The 15,005-nt window shown below is 45.1% G+C and overlaps 2 protein-coding genes across 6 annotated transcripts in view; one reads left to right on the top strand and one right to left on the bottom strand.

The window, feature by feature from the left end:
- LOC125428587 (zinc finger protein 883-like) overlaps positions 1-15,005 on the top strand; it is a 1,608,225-nt gene that overhangs the window by 146,969 nt on the left and 1,446,251 nt on the right. The window lies entirely within an intron of this gene.
- LOC125428534 (zinc finger protein 345-like) overlaps positions 1-15,005 on the bottom strand; it is a 770,962-nt gene that overhangs the window by 24,029 nt on the left and 731,928 nt on the right. The gene's annotated exons all lie outside the window — the stretch shown is intronic.

Raw genomic sequence — 15,005 nt, 5'->3', positions numbered from 1 at the left:
TCCACCTGCTCATCAAGGGTGCCAGGGGGTTCAGGGTTCCACAGAGCATTCAGGAGACTAATAGGCTCCATAAGTCTCCGCGGGTGGACATAAATCAGTCCGTCGCCTAGACAGGGTTGGCGTGGCATATCCACTTGGACCTTCAAGGCAAAATGGTCGGACCATGGCACTCTGCTAACAGAGGATACAACCATATCCAATCCTGACCCAAAGACCAAATCCAGGGTGTGGTCAGCCTCATGAGTGGTGCCAGAACTTAACAAGGAGAGGCCCACGTCGCCATGGATGACACCAGGTCCATAGCCGCTGAACAAGAGGCGTCGTCGACATGGATGTTGAAATCACCCAAGACAACCAGTCTGGGGTATCACAACGCCCAGTCAGCCATCACTTCCAGCAGCTGTGGCAGGCTGTCTCCTGGTGCGCTAGGCGACCGATACACCAGGAAGACCGCCAACCTCTCCTGAGACAACCACTCTAGGCCAGCATACTCCATACCAGTGATCCTTGGGACAGGGATAGCCTTGAAGGAGATCAAACCCCGATGAGCATTGCCACGCCTCCCTCCCGGCCCTGAGTTCATAAGAACATAAGAACAAGCCAGCTGGATCAGACCAGAGTCCATCTAGTCCAGCTCTCTGCTACTCGCAGTGGCCCACCAGGTGCCTTTGGGAGCTCACATGCAGGATGTGAAAGCAATGGCCTTCTGCGGCTGTTGCTCCCGAGCACCTGGACTGTTAAGGCATTTGCAATCTCAGATCAAAGAGGATCAAGATTGGTAGCCATAAATCGACTTCTCCTCCATAAATCTGTCCAAGCCCCTTTTAAAGTTATCCAGGTTAGTGGCCATCACCACCTCCTGTGGCAGCATATTCCAAACACCAATCACACGTTGCGTGAAGAAGTGTTTCCTTTTATTAGTCCTAATTCTTCCCCCCAGCATTTTCAATGGATGCCCCCTGGTTCTAGTATTGTGAGAAAGAGAGAAAAATGTCTCTCTGGCAACATTTTCTACCCCATGCATAATTTTATAGACTTCAATCATATCCCCCCTCAGCCGTCTCCTCTCCAAACTAAAGAGTCCCAAACACTGCAGCCTCTCCTCATAAGGAAGGTGCTGCAGTCCCTCAATCATCCTCGTTGCCCTTCTCTGCACTTTTTCTATCTCTTCAATATCCTTTTTGAGATGTGGCGACCAGAACTGAACACAGTACTCCAAGTGCAGTTGCACCACGGCTTTATATAAGAGCATGACAATCTTTGCAGTTTTATTATCAATTCCTTTCCTAATTATCCCCAGCATAGAGTTTGCCATTTTCACAGCTGCCATGCATTGAGTTGACATTCCCATGGAACTATCAACTAAGACGCCCAAATCCCTTTCCTGGTCTTTCCTGTTCAAGATTGGTGGACATGTAACCCCCATGCCCAGAATGGGTTGGCCCAGAATGGGTTGACCCAGTAAGGGGGTGGAGACTCGGAGCAGCAGAGAGGCTGAAAGAGCTCTTTTGCAGAAGAACAAGGCTACCAGACTCGGACCTTGATTTCTATAAGCCCTTAACACCTTGTTAAGGGTTTCTTTTGTGGTTGTAATGGGTGAGAGTTCTCCTGGAGACCTTCATCATGTTGCAACCTGTTCATCAAGCCCTTGGAGTCTTCAGGAGCCAGCCAACTTGCAAAGAAGATTTGGACTTGGCAATATCAGTAGACTGTAAATAGAAGGACTTGAAATGCAACCTGAACAGGACCTTGAATTGTAACGTTAAATGTTGATGTTTTAAAAGTGTTAATTGTACAGAAAAGTAAACCATTTTGTTGTTTAAAAATTGATGTTGCAACTCATTCCAAGTACTGCCCCACAGAACCCACAAGCTGAGGTTACAGACACATGTGAAACCCAGGGACGAGACTTCGCCCAAGGCAACCGTTTCACCATCGCGCACCCAGGTTTCGGTGATATAGGCCAGGTTCATCTGCTGGCCCCCGAGAAAGTCCCAGAGCGCCGCGGTCTTATTATTGATGGACCTGGCATTGATCAACACCAAGGACAAAGCAGAGTATCCCTGAGCCCCACAGCCCACATTCCTCAGGATAGGTTGGAGGTCAGAAGGGGGGCGAGCATTACCACATCTCACCCGTCTTCTCTCATATTAGGTCTCCCATTAACACCAGATATTTATGTGGAGCATCAGTGCTCATATCCATCAGTAACGCTGTGCAAAATAGGCCACCATGAACACTTTCTGAAGATGGGGGTGAGGGCAGAGGATGATAAAAACAGCGCCTTACTAAACGCCCCTTAGTCCATCCTAAAAGAAAGTGTAATATAGACAGGAGGGGATGTGGAATGGAGGTGGGGATGAGGAAGTGTCCTGAGTCCACCCTCTTGACCACTCAACTCCACCAATTGTGTGCTGCTGCCGGGAATTCAGTGCCAGATCCGCATGGCTGGCTGTGCAGCCAGGGGCGTAACGAGGCAGCCCTGGGCAAACTGTAGCCCTGGGCAAAACCTGAGTTGGATGCCCCCCCCCCCATGGGCGGCCACTCCACCACGACCAATTTTTTTTTTGCACCAGGACATTGGTGCCTGCAGGGGGTGCATTTTTAGATATATCAGCACCACAATTTCAGCATATCATCAGGAGACTGTCCTTGTGCTACTCCCCAAGTTTGGTGAGGTTTGGTTCAAGGAGTCCAAAGTTATGGACTCCCAAAGGGGGTGCCCCATCCCCCATTGTTTCCAATACGAGCTAATAGGAGATGGGGGCTACAGTTTTGAGGGTCCATAACTTTGGCCCCCCCCTGAAACAAACTGCACCAAGCTTGGGGGGGGTGCCATCATCTCCAGATGATACCCTGAAATTTTGGTGCCGATACATCCAAAAATGCACCCCCTGCAGGAACATTCTAGAAATTTGCCCAAGAATCTTTGTTCTGCATTGAGTTTTCTGCATTGCTGTCAATGGGGGTTGCAGGCTATGGGGGGCACATTTCTGAAGGCACAGTCTCAAAACTTTCAGGGTCTCATCAGGAGACTTCCCTAATGATACCCCCCAAGTTTGGTGCAGTTTGGTTCAGGGGGTGCCAAAGTTATGGACCCTCAAAACTGTAGCCCCCATCTCCTATTAGCTCCCATTGGAAACAATGGGGGATAGGGGAACCCCCTTTGGGAGTCCATAACTTTGGACTCCCTAAACCAGGGGTCCCCAAACTTTTTAAACAGGGGGCCAGTTCACTGTCTCTCAGACTGTTGGAGGGCCGGACTAAAAAAAACTATGAACAAATTCCTATGCACAAATGATTGTAAAATGTTTGATTTCACCTTTCAGCCTTTCTGTCATGGTCTATTTTTAGAACAGTGACCAAAGTATGTCAAGTACAGGGTGGGCTCCAAATATTGTTGGGGAGGCTGCGGAATACCTTCCCCTGTAAAAAAAAGAAGCAGAACTTTCCCAATGAAGCATTCCATCTAACCCAGGATCAGGTATCTTTCCTTGGAGTTCTTTTCCTCACCCCTAGCAGCCAGCGCAGCTTATTCGGCCAGCCTGGCTGATGCCAATGGGAGTGAGGCGGAACAGAAAGCCTGAGAGCAACACATGGAGTAGCTGAGAGGGAAGGGCGGAGCAGGCGTTGCCACATGTAAGGTTTCCAACTCTGGGTCAGAACATTCATGGAGATTTGGGGGTGTCATCATGTAACTGCAATCAACAGCCGTTGGGGCCGGATCCTCCTCTCCCTCGAGCCCCCACTGCACATGAATGGAGCCATTGCCGCCATGCCTGGCGGGCCGGATAAATGCCTTCAGGGGGCCACATTTGGCCCCCGGGCCGTAGTTTGGGGACCCCTGCCCTAAACCAAACCTCACCAAACTTGGGGGGTAGCATAAGGACAGTCTCCTGATGAAACGCCGAAATTTTGGTGCCGCTAGCCTAAAAACTGCGCCCCCTGCAGGCCAAAAATGGAAAACCACTAAAATACCCAAAAACGAACCCAGCATTTTGATGCCCCCCACAAGGTGATGCCCTGGGCAGCTGCCCACCTTGCCCAATGGGCATTACGCCAGTGTGTGCAGCCTCAGAATCTATTGCTGGGCAGAAGTGCAGAAAGATGCGCAAAGGTTCCTCCCCAGTCCAGAACAGCAGCACCCATGGCGAGACGTTGAGAGGTACAAACTTCCAGACATCCCAGCGAGAGGCAGCGAGGAACAGGAAGTGAGATTCAAAATCAGTGCCACAAAATAAATTTGCCACAAAATACTCTTCAGCTGCTAGCTGAAGAGTATAGCTGCATCCATGGGGAGAAGAGTGGAGACTCATTCATTCTTCAGGGGGTACTGAATGGGATGCTTAAGAACATAAGAACATAAGAACTAGCCTGCTGGATCAGACCAGAGTCCATCTAGTCCAGCATTCTGCTACTCGCAATGGCCCACTAGGTGCCTTTGGGAGCTCACATGCAGGATGTGAAAGCAATGGCCTTCTGCTGCTGCTGCTCCTGAGCACCTGGTCTGCTAAGGCATTTGCAATCTCAGATCAAGGAGGATCAAGATTGGTAGCCATAGATCGACTTCTCCTCCATAAATCTGTCCAAGCCCTTTTTAAAGCTATCCAGGTTAGTGGCCATCACCACCTCCTGTGGCAGCATATTCCAAACACCAATCACACGTTGCGTGAAGAAGTGTTTCCTTTTATTAGTCCTAATTCTTCCCCCCAGCATTTTGAATGGATGCCCCCTGGTTCTAGTATTGTGAGAAAGAGAGAAAAATGTCTCTCTGTCAACATTTTCTACCCCATGCATAATTCTACCCCATGCAACTTAAAACAACCGCACCAGTGCCATTGCATGTGGGGGGCTTTATCGTCTGAAAATTAGATCCCATGCTCACTCCCATCCAGTCCAGGAACAAGGCTGCATGGGTGTTGTCCCTGTCCCCACCTTTCTGGGTATCACTGAAAATGCTGGGGGGAAGAATTAGGACTACGGTAATAAAAGGAAACATGGGCCACTGTGAGTAGCAGAGTGCCGGACTAGATGGACTCTGGTCTGATCCAGCAGGCTTGTTCTTATGTTACCATCCTATGCACATTTGTCTGAAGTAAACCCCATTGTAAACGATGGGGCTTAATTTTACGTAAATATGCACAAGATTGCATTGCATGTACAAATAAGTAGGCAGATCTATTTGAAAACACGTTCCAAAGGATGCTTTGTAAACCAACCTGATTCCACTGTGTTTTTTTAGCAGGCTGATTGTCTTTCTTAAAGGAGAACTATCTGCAATCTGGTTTCCTCATTCTTCCTTTCATGACAGGTGCTGTTACCCCCCTCCTCCACTGCATTCTTTTAAGCAAATGGATGGATGAAAATGTATGATTCAGGCATGGCCAAAAGGCCCGAAGACAAGGGGAAAAGCACACTAGAGGAATGCGGTGCAACCCTTTTCCGAGAGGTTTTGCCTAGCTTCTATGTGCCTTACTACCCAGGTGGAGTGGCAGGGACAACCCTCCAAACCAGGTGACCTCCCATAATAATTGCAGGATGGGGACACACACATATTACTAGGAGAACACCCACCAGGCTCCTGCTTCTTGCTTGCCCCTGCTGTTCCCACTCACTCTAGACATAAGAACAGTTTTTTCCCGAATGCCATCACTCTGTTAAACAAATAATTCCCTCGATAATGTCAAACTATTTATTATATATTTATTATATAATTACTGCACTACTTTTTTCATCATTCCTATTACCCATCTCCTCCCAGTTATGACTGTATGACTATAGCCTGTGCTGACATTTCATTTTATTTTATGATTTTACATTTTATGTTTTTATTACTATTGATTGTTTCCTGATTGCTTACTAGACCTATATGACAATCATTAAGTGCTGTACCTTATGATTCTTGACAAATGTATTTTTCTTTTATGTACACTGAGAGCATATGCACCGGAGACAAATTCCTTGTGTGTCCAATCACACTTGGCCAATAAAGATTCTATTCTATTCTATTCTATTCTATTCTATTCTATTCTATTCTATTCTATTCTATTCTATTCTATTCTATTCTTGTGTACGTCTTCCCAGCTTGATTGGGCCACTCTCTGGATGAGCTCTGGCTCATGGCTTGTCCTCCAGCATTTGGAGAGATGGGAGACAGTTTAACAGCCCAGCAGGGGCGTACCTGGGCAAACTGGCGCCCGGGGACAAAACCTGAGTTGCCCCCCCACCCCGGCCCGGCGTATGGGCGGCCACCCTCCCCCACCATGACCAAACAATGATTTTTTGTACCAGCTCACAAAACATGTATTTTTAAAGCTAGTGACACCAAAATTTCAGGGTATCATCTGGTAACTATTCTTATGATGCCAACCAAGTTTGGTGAAGTTAGGTTCAGGGGGACCAAAGTTATGCTCCCTCAAATGGGTAGCCCCCATCTCCTGTTAGCTCCCATTGAAAATAATGGGGATGGGGCACCCCCTTTGGGGGTCCATAACTTTGCTGCACTTGAACCAAACACCACCAAATTTGGGTGATAACATCAGGACAGTATCTGGATGGTACCCTGAAATTTTGGTGTCACTAGCCTTAAAAATGCACCCCAGCAGGCTGAAATGTAAAAAAAACACTAAAAAATATTCAAAACACACAAACAACCCTGAAATGTTGGCGCCCCCTACGTGACCAAATGGGGGGCGCCCAGGGACATAGGGTACCCCCTGTCCTTAGGCAGGTACGCCACTGCAGCCCAGCCTGGCCTCAGTAATAGTGAGGACTCTTTGGAGAAAAAGGGACGTTGCGTGGCCAGCCCAGAGCTGAAAGCAGATGACCAGCAGGGAGAGAAGGTCCAGGCATTTCTGGATTTCCAGCAGAATGTTAGCTCAGATTCACCTCCACCTTCTGGCTCTGAGTCACCAAGGGCAGACCAGCTGCCCCGCCCCAGCTCTCCTGGGTTGTCAACCCACTTGGAATCTCACAGAAGATTGAGGATGCCGGAGCTACAGGCCCAGTGACACAATATGCACCTTCCTTGCTGCTCAGTGCCAGCTTCATACTGGTCATGAATACAAGTCTTTGGAGGACTGTTCCTGGAGGACTTGGGATGTTCTGGCAGGTGGCAACAACGTCTCCTGACAGGAATTGTTGGGTGTGAATACACTGAGTTTCACAAACATTGGACATACCAACACCCCATTGACTGCTTTTCAGAAACCTGACCTTGGACTAAATGACTGGCTTTCTGCAACCTTTCTGGCTTCCCTGGCCTCAGACTTCACAATTTGCTCTTGGAAATTCCTCTGACTTATTGTATTGTCGAAGGCTTTCGGCTGGATTAAAGAAGAAGAAGAAGAAGAGTTTGGATTTATATCCCCCTTTCTCTCCTGCAGGAGACTCAAAGGGGCTTACAATCTCCTTGCACTTCCCCCCTCACAACAAACACCCTGTGAGGTAGGTGGGGCTGAGAGAGCTCCGAGAAGCTGTGACTAGCCCAAGGTCACCCAGCTGGCGTGTGTGGGAGTGCACAGGCTAATCTGAATTCCCCAGATGAGCCTCCACAGCTCAGGCGGCAGAGCGGAGAATCAAACCCGGTTCCTCCAGATTAGATACACGAGCTCTTAACCTCCTACGCCACTGCTGCTCCTGGTAGTTGTGGGTTTTCCAGGCTGTGTGGCCGTGGTCTGTTCAAAACATTTTGAACAGGGTGAGTGCCCAGGTTAGCCAGATCTTCAAGATCTACCAGACCACAGCCACACAACCTGGAAAACCCACAATAACCTTTGGCTTAGATGCTGTAATTTCAACAGGCAGCCAGCAGCCAGTCCAAACAGGGGTTACCCATGGTCTCAGGTATTGAGCTCTGCTCCACCTTTCTGCAGCATGTCCCATTTGCAGAGATTTAAGGGGGCACTGGCTGCCACCACTGCCGCCAGTGCTTTACTGCAGGGAGAGGAGGGGTATATATCCCTGGCCCCTCGATGACGCGGCTGGCCTCCACACGGGCCAGGGCCTTCACAGCTCTGGCACCGGCCTGGTGGAACACATTGCCATCAGCTGTTCGGGCCCTGCGGGACCTTGGAGAGTTCCGCAGGGCCTGTAAAACCGAATTGTTCCACCGGGCCTTTGGAGAGTCCAGCCGCCGATAGTGCCCCGCCCTTCCCCCCTGCTAGTAGGGTCCCCTAACATCATTGGGACCCATCCTCAAATGTTGGAAGAGGGTGATATATGGGTCTCGTGGGCCCTATTTTAGAATGTACCTGTTTTAAGATTTTATGTTTTCTGTTTGATTTTGTGTTGTTCAGCGCCCTGAGCCCTTCGGGGATAGGGCGGTATATTAAGTTAAATAAATAAATAAATAGATAAATAAATAAATAAATAAATAAATAAATAAATAAATAAATAAATAAATAAATAAATAAATAAATAAATAAATAAATAAATAAATAAATAAAATTTTAAGATGAAATCTTGCAGGGCTAAGTGAGACCAGCAGGGGCGTAACGAGGCAGCCCTAAGGGGTCAAATTCGTAGCCCTGGGTAAAACCCTGAGTCAATGCCCACTGGCATGCCACCACCTAATTTTACCTCAATTTTTTTTTTTTTGCACCAGGACATTGGTGCCTGCAGGGGTGCATTTTAGACGTATCAGCACCATTGTGAATTTCAGCATATCATCAGGGAGACTGTCCTTATGCTACTCCCCACAGTTTGGTGGAGGTTTGGTTCAAGGAGTTCAAAGTTATGGACTCCCCAAGGCGGTGCCCCCCCCCCCATTGTTTCCAATACGAGCTAATAGGACATGGGGGCTACAGTTTTGAGGGTCCATAACTTTACGCCCCCCCCCCCCCCCTGAACCAAACTGCACCAAACTTGGGGGGTGCCATCATCTCCAGATGATACCCTGAAATTTTGGTGCTGGGATACATCCAAAAAATGCACCCCCCTGCAGGAACAACATCCTAGGAAATTTGCCTCAAGAATCTTTGTTCTGCATTGGAGTTTTCTGCATTGGCTGTCAATGGGGGTTGCAGGCTGGGGGGGGGGGCACATTTCTTAAAGGCACAGTCTCTGTAAACTTTCAGGGAGTCTCATCAGGAGACTGTTTCTAATGATACCCCCCAAGTTTGGTGCAGTTTGAGTTCAAAGTGCTATGGACCCTCAAAACTGTAGCCCCCATCTCCTATTAGCTCCCATTGGAAACAATGGGGCATAGGGGCACCCCCTTAGGGAGTCCATATAACTTTGGACTCCCTAAACCAAACCTCACCAAACTTGGGGGTTAGCATAAGGACAGTCTCTTGATGATACGCTGAAATTTTGGTGCCGCTAGCCTACAAACTGCACCCCTTGCAGGCCAAAAATGGAAAACCACTAAAATACCCCAAAACGAACCCAGCATTTTGATGCCCCCCATAAGGTGATGCCCTGGGCAGCTGCCCACCTTGCCCAATGGGCATTACGCCAGTGGAGACCAGAGTTGGGCAGCTCAAATGCCTATTGCATGGACTTACCATAAATCTGACACTGGGTTATTGTTTTATTTTGTATAGATCAGCCTCCTTGCCCTTCCCCCCTAACAAAACTGTCCCTTTGCAGGGAGACAATTCATCATTATTTCACTGTCTGAGGACAGATAGAGCCTGTTCATCAGCTCACTTTTCAAATACAGAGCCTAGCAAACAGCACCATTTCACACATTCACATGCTCAGGGAGATTGTGAATTCCCCATCTCTTAGAGACCTGAATCTGTGGTCAGTGGCAGAACACTTTCTAGGCAAGCAGAAAGTTCCCGGTTCAATCTCCATCATCTCGGACTCTGAGATCATTTTGAGGCATGTGTTGTGAAAGACTTCAGCCAGACATTTTGACAGGGAATCAGATCAAGTGTTTGGCTCAGGTGAATGAAACTATAAGACAAGGCACATTCAGCCATTGAAAGAGTTTGCCATGAAGTGACAGGCTTCTCTATTTATAGTAGGATTGCCAATTATCCTGGTGTTGGGCTGGTTTCCGCTGCCTCCCTTCTGAGTATCCAGAGCTTATTTAAAAATGGGGGCGTTTAAAAACAGTTTATTTAAAAAAAACTTTTCAGATTAATCTTCACACCCACAGGAAGGGGCACAGTTGTGAATTAGATATATATGTATTCAATTTATTGATAAGGAAATATTCCAATACTTCCCTTTTAAATTAAGAGGTTTACAAGAGTATGCATTGAAAAATTCTCAAAGGTGGTATTTTAATGCTATTAGAAGAAGAAGAGTTTGAATGTATACTCCACCTTTCTCTCCTGTAAGGAGACTCAAGCTGGCTTACAAGCTTCTTTCCCTTCCTCTCCCCACAACAGACACCTTGTGAGGTTAGAACATAAAAAAAATAAAAAAGAGCCTTGCTGGATCAGACCAGAGTCCATCTAGTCCAGCACTCTGCTACTCGCAGTGGCCCACCAGATGCCTTTGGGAATTCACAAGCAGGATGTAAAAGCAATGGCCTTCTGCTGCTGCTGCTGCTCCCGAGCACCTGTTTGCTAAGGCATTTGCAATCTCAGATCAAAGAGAATCAAGATTGGTAGCTATAGATCGACTTCTCCGCCACAAATTTGTCCAAGCCCCTTTTAAACCTATCCAGGTTAGTGGTCATCACCACCTCCTGAGCCAGCATATTCCAAACACCAATCACACGTTGCATGAAGAAGTGTTTCCTTTTATTAGTCCTAATTCTCCGCCCCCAGCATTTTCAGTACATGCCCCCTGGTTCTAGTATTGTGAGAAAGAGAGAAAAAAAATTCTGTGTCAATATTTTCTACCCCATGCATAATTTTATAGACAATTGGCCATGCTGGCAGGGGCTGATGGCAGTTGTAGTCCATGAACATCTGGAGTGCCATAGGTTCGCCACCACTGCCATAGGAGGACTTCCCCTCTTATTCCTCAATAGCTGAGTTTTCTCAATAGTCTCTGGTGAGGAACTTTGTTAAAAGCCTTTTGGAAATCCAAGTAGACAATGTCCACAAGGTTCCCCCTTATACACATGCCTGGTTACACCCTTAAAGAACTCTAGTAAGTTTGTAAGGTAGGACTTGCCTCTGCAAAAGCCATGTTGACTTTTCCTCAGCAGGTCTTGCTTTTCTACATGTTTTATAATTTTATCTTTAACAATAGATTCTACTAATTTACCTGGCACAGATGTCAAACTGACTGGCCTGTAATTTCCTGGGTCCCCCCCTAGATCCTTTCTTAAAGATTGGTATGACATTGGCCATCTTCCAGTCTTCAGCGATGGAGGCTGATTTAGGAAATAAGTTGCAGATCAAAGTGAGAAGATCAGCAATTTCATGCTCGAGCTCGTTAAGAACTCTTAGGTGAATGCACTCTGGGCCAGGGGATTTGGTAGCATTTAGTTTATCAACGGCTGCCAGAACTTCTTCCTTTTCTACCACTATCTTCACTAGTTCCTTGGATTCACCTCCTAAGAAACTTGGTTCAGGTACAGGAATTTTCCTCACCTCCTCTTGCTTCTCTTTTACCACCATTTGTGTTCCTTCTCATATTCTTATTTAATTATTTAACTGTTTAATTATTTAATTGTATTAACCACTGTCTATATGAAGTTTTAGTGAGTTTTATTGATTAGTAGTAGTTTTTATTTGATACTGTATGGTTTTTATGCTGTACACCGCCCAGAGCCCTTCGGGGATAGGGCGGTATAGAAATTTAATAAATGAATAAAAATATTCTCCATCAGTCGAGCTGGACTTCCATTTTCTAAAAGATATCTTTTTTTCTGATAACTTCCTCAACCTTCCTTGTTTATTTATTTATTTATTTATTTATTTATTTATTATTTAAACTTTTATACCGCCCCATCCCAAGGGGCTCTGGGCGGTGTACAGCATAAATCTCGGTACAAATAAATATGGTTAAAACCTTTAAAAACAGCAGTAGAGTAATAAGAGGCATCCAAATACCTAATTTAAATCCTCCTGCGAGGGAGGGAGTGGCGAAGTCCTAGCTTGATAGAAGGACTCCGGGTGTTAAGAGCTAAAAGAGGGGGCACCTTCAGCGGCTGGTCCCTCCAAAGGCCCGGGCGGAATGAAGTCTCAGCATAGGCCCTGGGTGAACTCCCCTGCTGTCCCGAGGGTTCGGATGGCTGGTGGAAGAGTGTTCATCAGGCCGGGCTACAGAGCCGCAGCGCCCTGGCCCGTGTGGAGGCCAGCCGATCATTGAGGGCCAGGGACCACTAGAAAGACTGGCCCTGCCGAGCCGAGAGGCCAGGGACATAAGGGGTGATGCGTCTCGCAGGCAATGAGGGTCCCAAGCCACGAAGGCCTTTAAAGGTCAGCACCAACACCTTGAAATGATTCGAACTCCACTGGGAGCCAATGCAGCTGGCGCAGCACAGCTGGATAAATTCTGTGATGCATGCTGCTCTGTAGCAACGTGATGTTGGACCAGTTTTAGTCTCCGAATCAGACGCATGTTAACCATGGTGGCTTTCTTTTGGACTGGGTGCTTCCTTTTCTGACCTGTGGAACACATTCCAGCTGAGCTTTTATTACTGTCTTTTTAAATAACCTCCAAGCATCTTGGGCAGTTTTGACTCTCTTGATTGGGGCTGAGAGAGTTCTGAAGAACTGTCACAAGCCCGAGATCACCCAGCAGGAATGTAGGAGTGCGGAAACACATCTGGTTTACCAGATAAGCCCCTGCTTAACTGGAGGAGGAGTGGAGTAGTGGGGAATCAAGCCTCCAGATTAGAATCCACCTGCTCTTAACCACTAAAACCACGTTGGCTCTCAAGATAGCCCATGTAATGAAAATAGATAATACAAATTGCCAGAGAGGCTATGGTGAATTAGGGATGGTCAGTCATATATAATGGGCATGTCCAGTTACAGCAAACTTCTGGCGATCTATATTTGCTGAGATTGCTAAAATAATTCAGGAATCAATAAATTCTGCTATTGAACAAGCCTTACTCCATTTATTCATTGTAAACAAACAACAATACTTTTGTTCTAGTTTTTTTAAAAATAAATTTTATTGGTTTCCAAATAGTACAGAAAAAATAAAAGTAAGACAAAAAATAAGTATGACCGGTTTCGGTTTTCCATAACATACAGCCTATCAACGGAAAACTTGAGAAAGGATAAAGTTACAGTGTTTTCTGCTAATTTCTATCTTCCACAACTTAGCTACGTAACTCTCAGAGAGTGTTCTGCATAGCCCACCAATATCTTCTAAGTTTTCCCCCAAAAAGAAAAAAAATGTTATTCATTTTAGACGTCTAAATTCCTTACAGTAGATAGTGGATTTAAAACTCCAGAAATAAGAAAGAGAAAAGAAAAACAAGGAAAGAGTGAGATGATACTTCACACATGGAAACAAAAAGGTTATTATAAGAAATTTCGATATTCCTCTTCTGAATATCATCACAAAGAAAGATTTATCTACTCTAATGCACTAGTTGCTTACAAATAATAATTAATATTCAACCGGATATACAAAAACGTTTAATTCATTGCTTATATATTCAGTCCATTGTTGCCAGTTGCCTGTGAAAACTTCTGCCACGAGGAGTTTCATTTGGTGAAGGCTTTTGCCCACAATATAAAAATAGTTCACTTTTGTCTTGTCTTCCAATCTTCTAGAGTCGGGATCTGATCTGTCTTCCATAATCTTGCTAACGTCAATCAGCTGCTACAAATAAATGTGTCGTGAAATATTTATTTTTCTCAGGATCGGATCATGAGAGAATTCTGGACCCATCAGGTAAGTTAATTTATTTTTAAAAAACTTTTTCCCCAATATTTTTTCTATCTGTAGGTGTATTATTGACCAATATGATTTTATTTTTGGACAGATCCACCAAACATGGATGAACGTTCCTGTCTCACTTTGACATTTCCAACACAATGGTGAAGAATTTTTACTCATTTTAGATATGGTAAAGGGTGTAAGATAATTCCTGTAAAACATTTTGAGCATATGTTCTCTGATATCTGTGTTAAATGAGTATTTATAGATACTCCCCCAAAATCTTTCCCATGTTGAATATAATATTGCATCTCCATTATTTTGGGCCCATTTGACCATACAAGGTTTAATAATTTCTGTTTCCATTTTTTGTGACAGTACTTTATATAATTTACTGATTACTTTGTTATTATTCCCCTGAACTATTACATCCAAGTTTGTTTGTTGTTAATGCCCCAATATTTGTCATCATTTCTCCAGCAGCCTACTAACTGCACCTAAGTATACCAGTGACAAGAGCAGTCCTCAAATAGGATTTGCTCTCTTTTTCATTGTTGTTTTATTTTGGGCAAATAAAAGAATATCCTTATAGGTAGGCCAATTCATTTTATTGTTTCTGTCTTGGATCTGCAGTGCTTTCATCCTGGAAATCCAGTTAGGAATCTTTGTATAGAATATTGTTTTATATTTATGCCAAGTTTTCAGTAATGCGTTTCAGATAACATGCTGATTGAAAAGGCTGTCTCCTAGTTTCCTATTTATTTGTAAAGGTCAGAGATAGTTATGCCAGCCATTGTTCATTTTATGGCCCTCTATCTTCAATATGTCATAATCTTTTAGGTTAACCCAAGTTTTTACCCATGAGAAGGCTGCCACGTCATGGTACAAATGTAAATCTGGCAGTGCATAACCTCCCCTTTCTTTTTCTTCAATTAACATTTTATACTTTATCCTAGGTTTCCTGCCCCCCACAGGAACCTTCTATCTGTTTCCTAGACTTTTAAAGTGTTTTTGGATGAAATTAATGGTAAGTTCTGAAATAAGAACATCATTTTTGGCAATAGTGCCATCTTTACTAAAGCAATTTTACCTGAAAGAGAAAAATTAAAATTAGTCCATTTTAAAATTTCTGCTTAATAGATGTCCATGCTGGATCATAATTATTACAAATCAACTTATTGTTATTATTTTCCAAGACTATCCCCAGATATTTAACTTTTTTCTATCTTAAATTGTGTCATCTGTTCCATTTT

The sequence above is a fragment of the Sphaerodactylus townsendi genome, linkage group LG03, assembly GCF_021028975.2.
Source record: "Sphaerodactylus townsendi isolate TG3544 linkage group LG03, MPM_Stown_v2.3, whole genome shotgun sequence".
NCBI classification, from domain to species: domain Eukaryota; kingdom Metazoa; phylum Chordata; class Lepidosauria; order Squamata; family Sphaerodactylidae; genus Sphaerodactylus; species Sphaerodactylus townsendi.
Note: the sequence above shows the minus strand (reverse complement) of the source record. Positions and strands in the feature narration are given on the sequence as shown.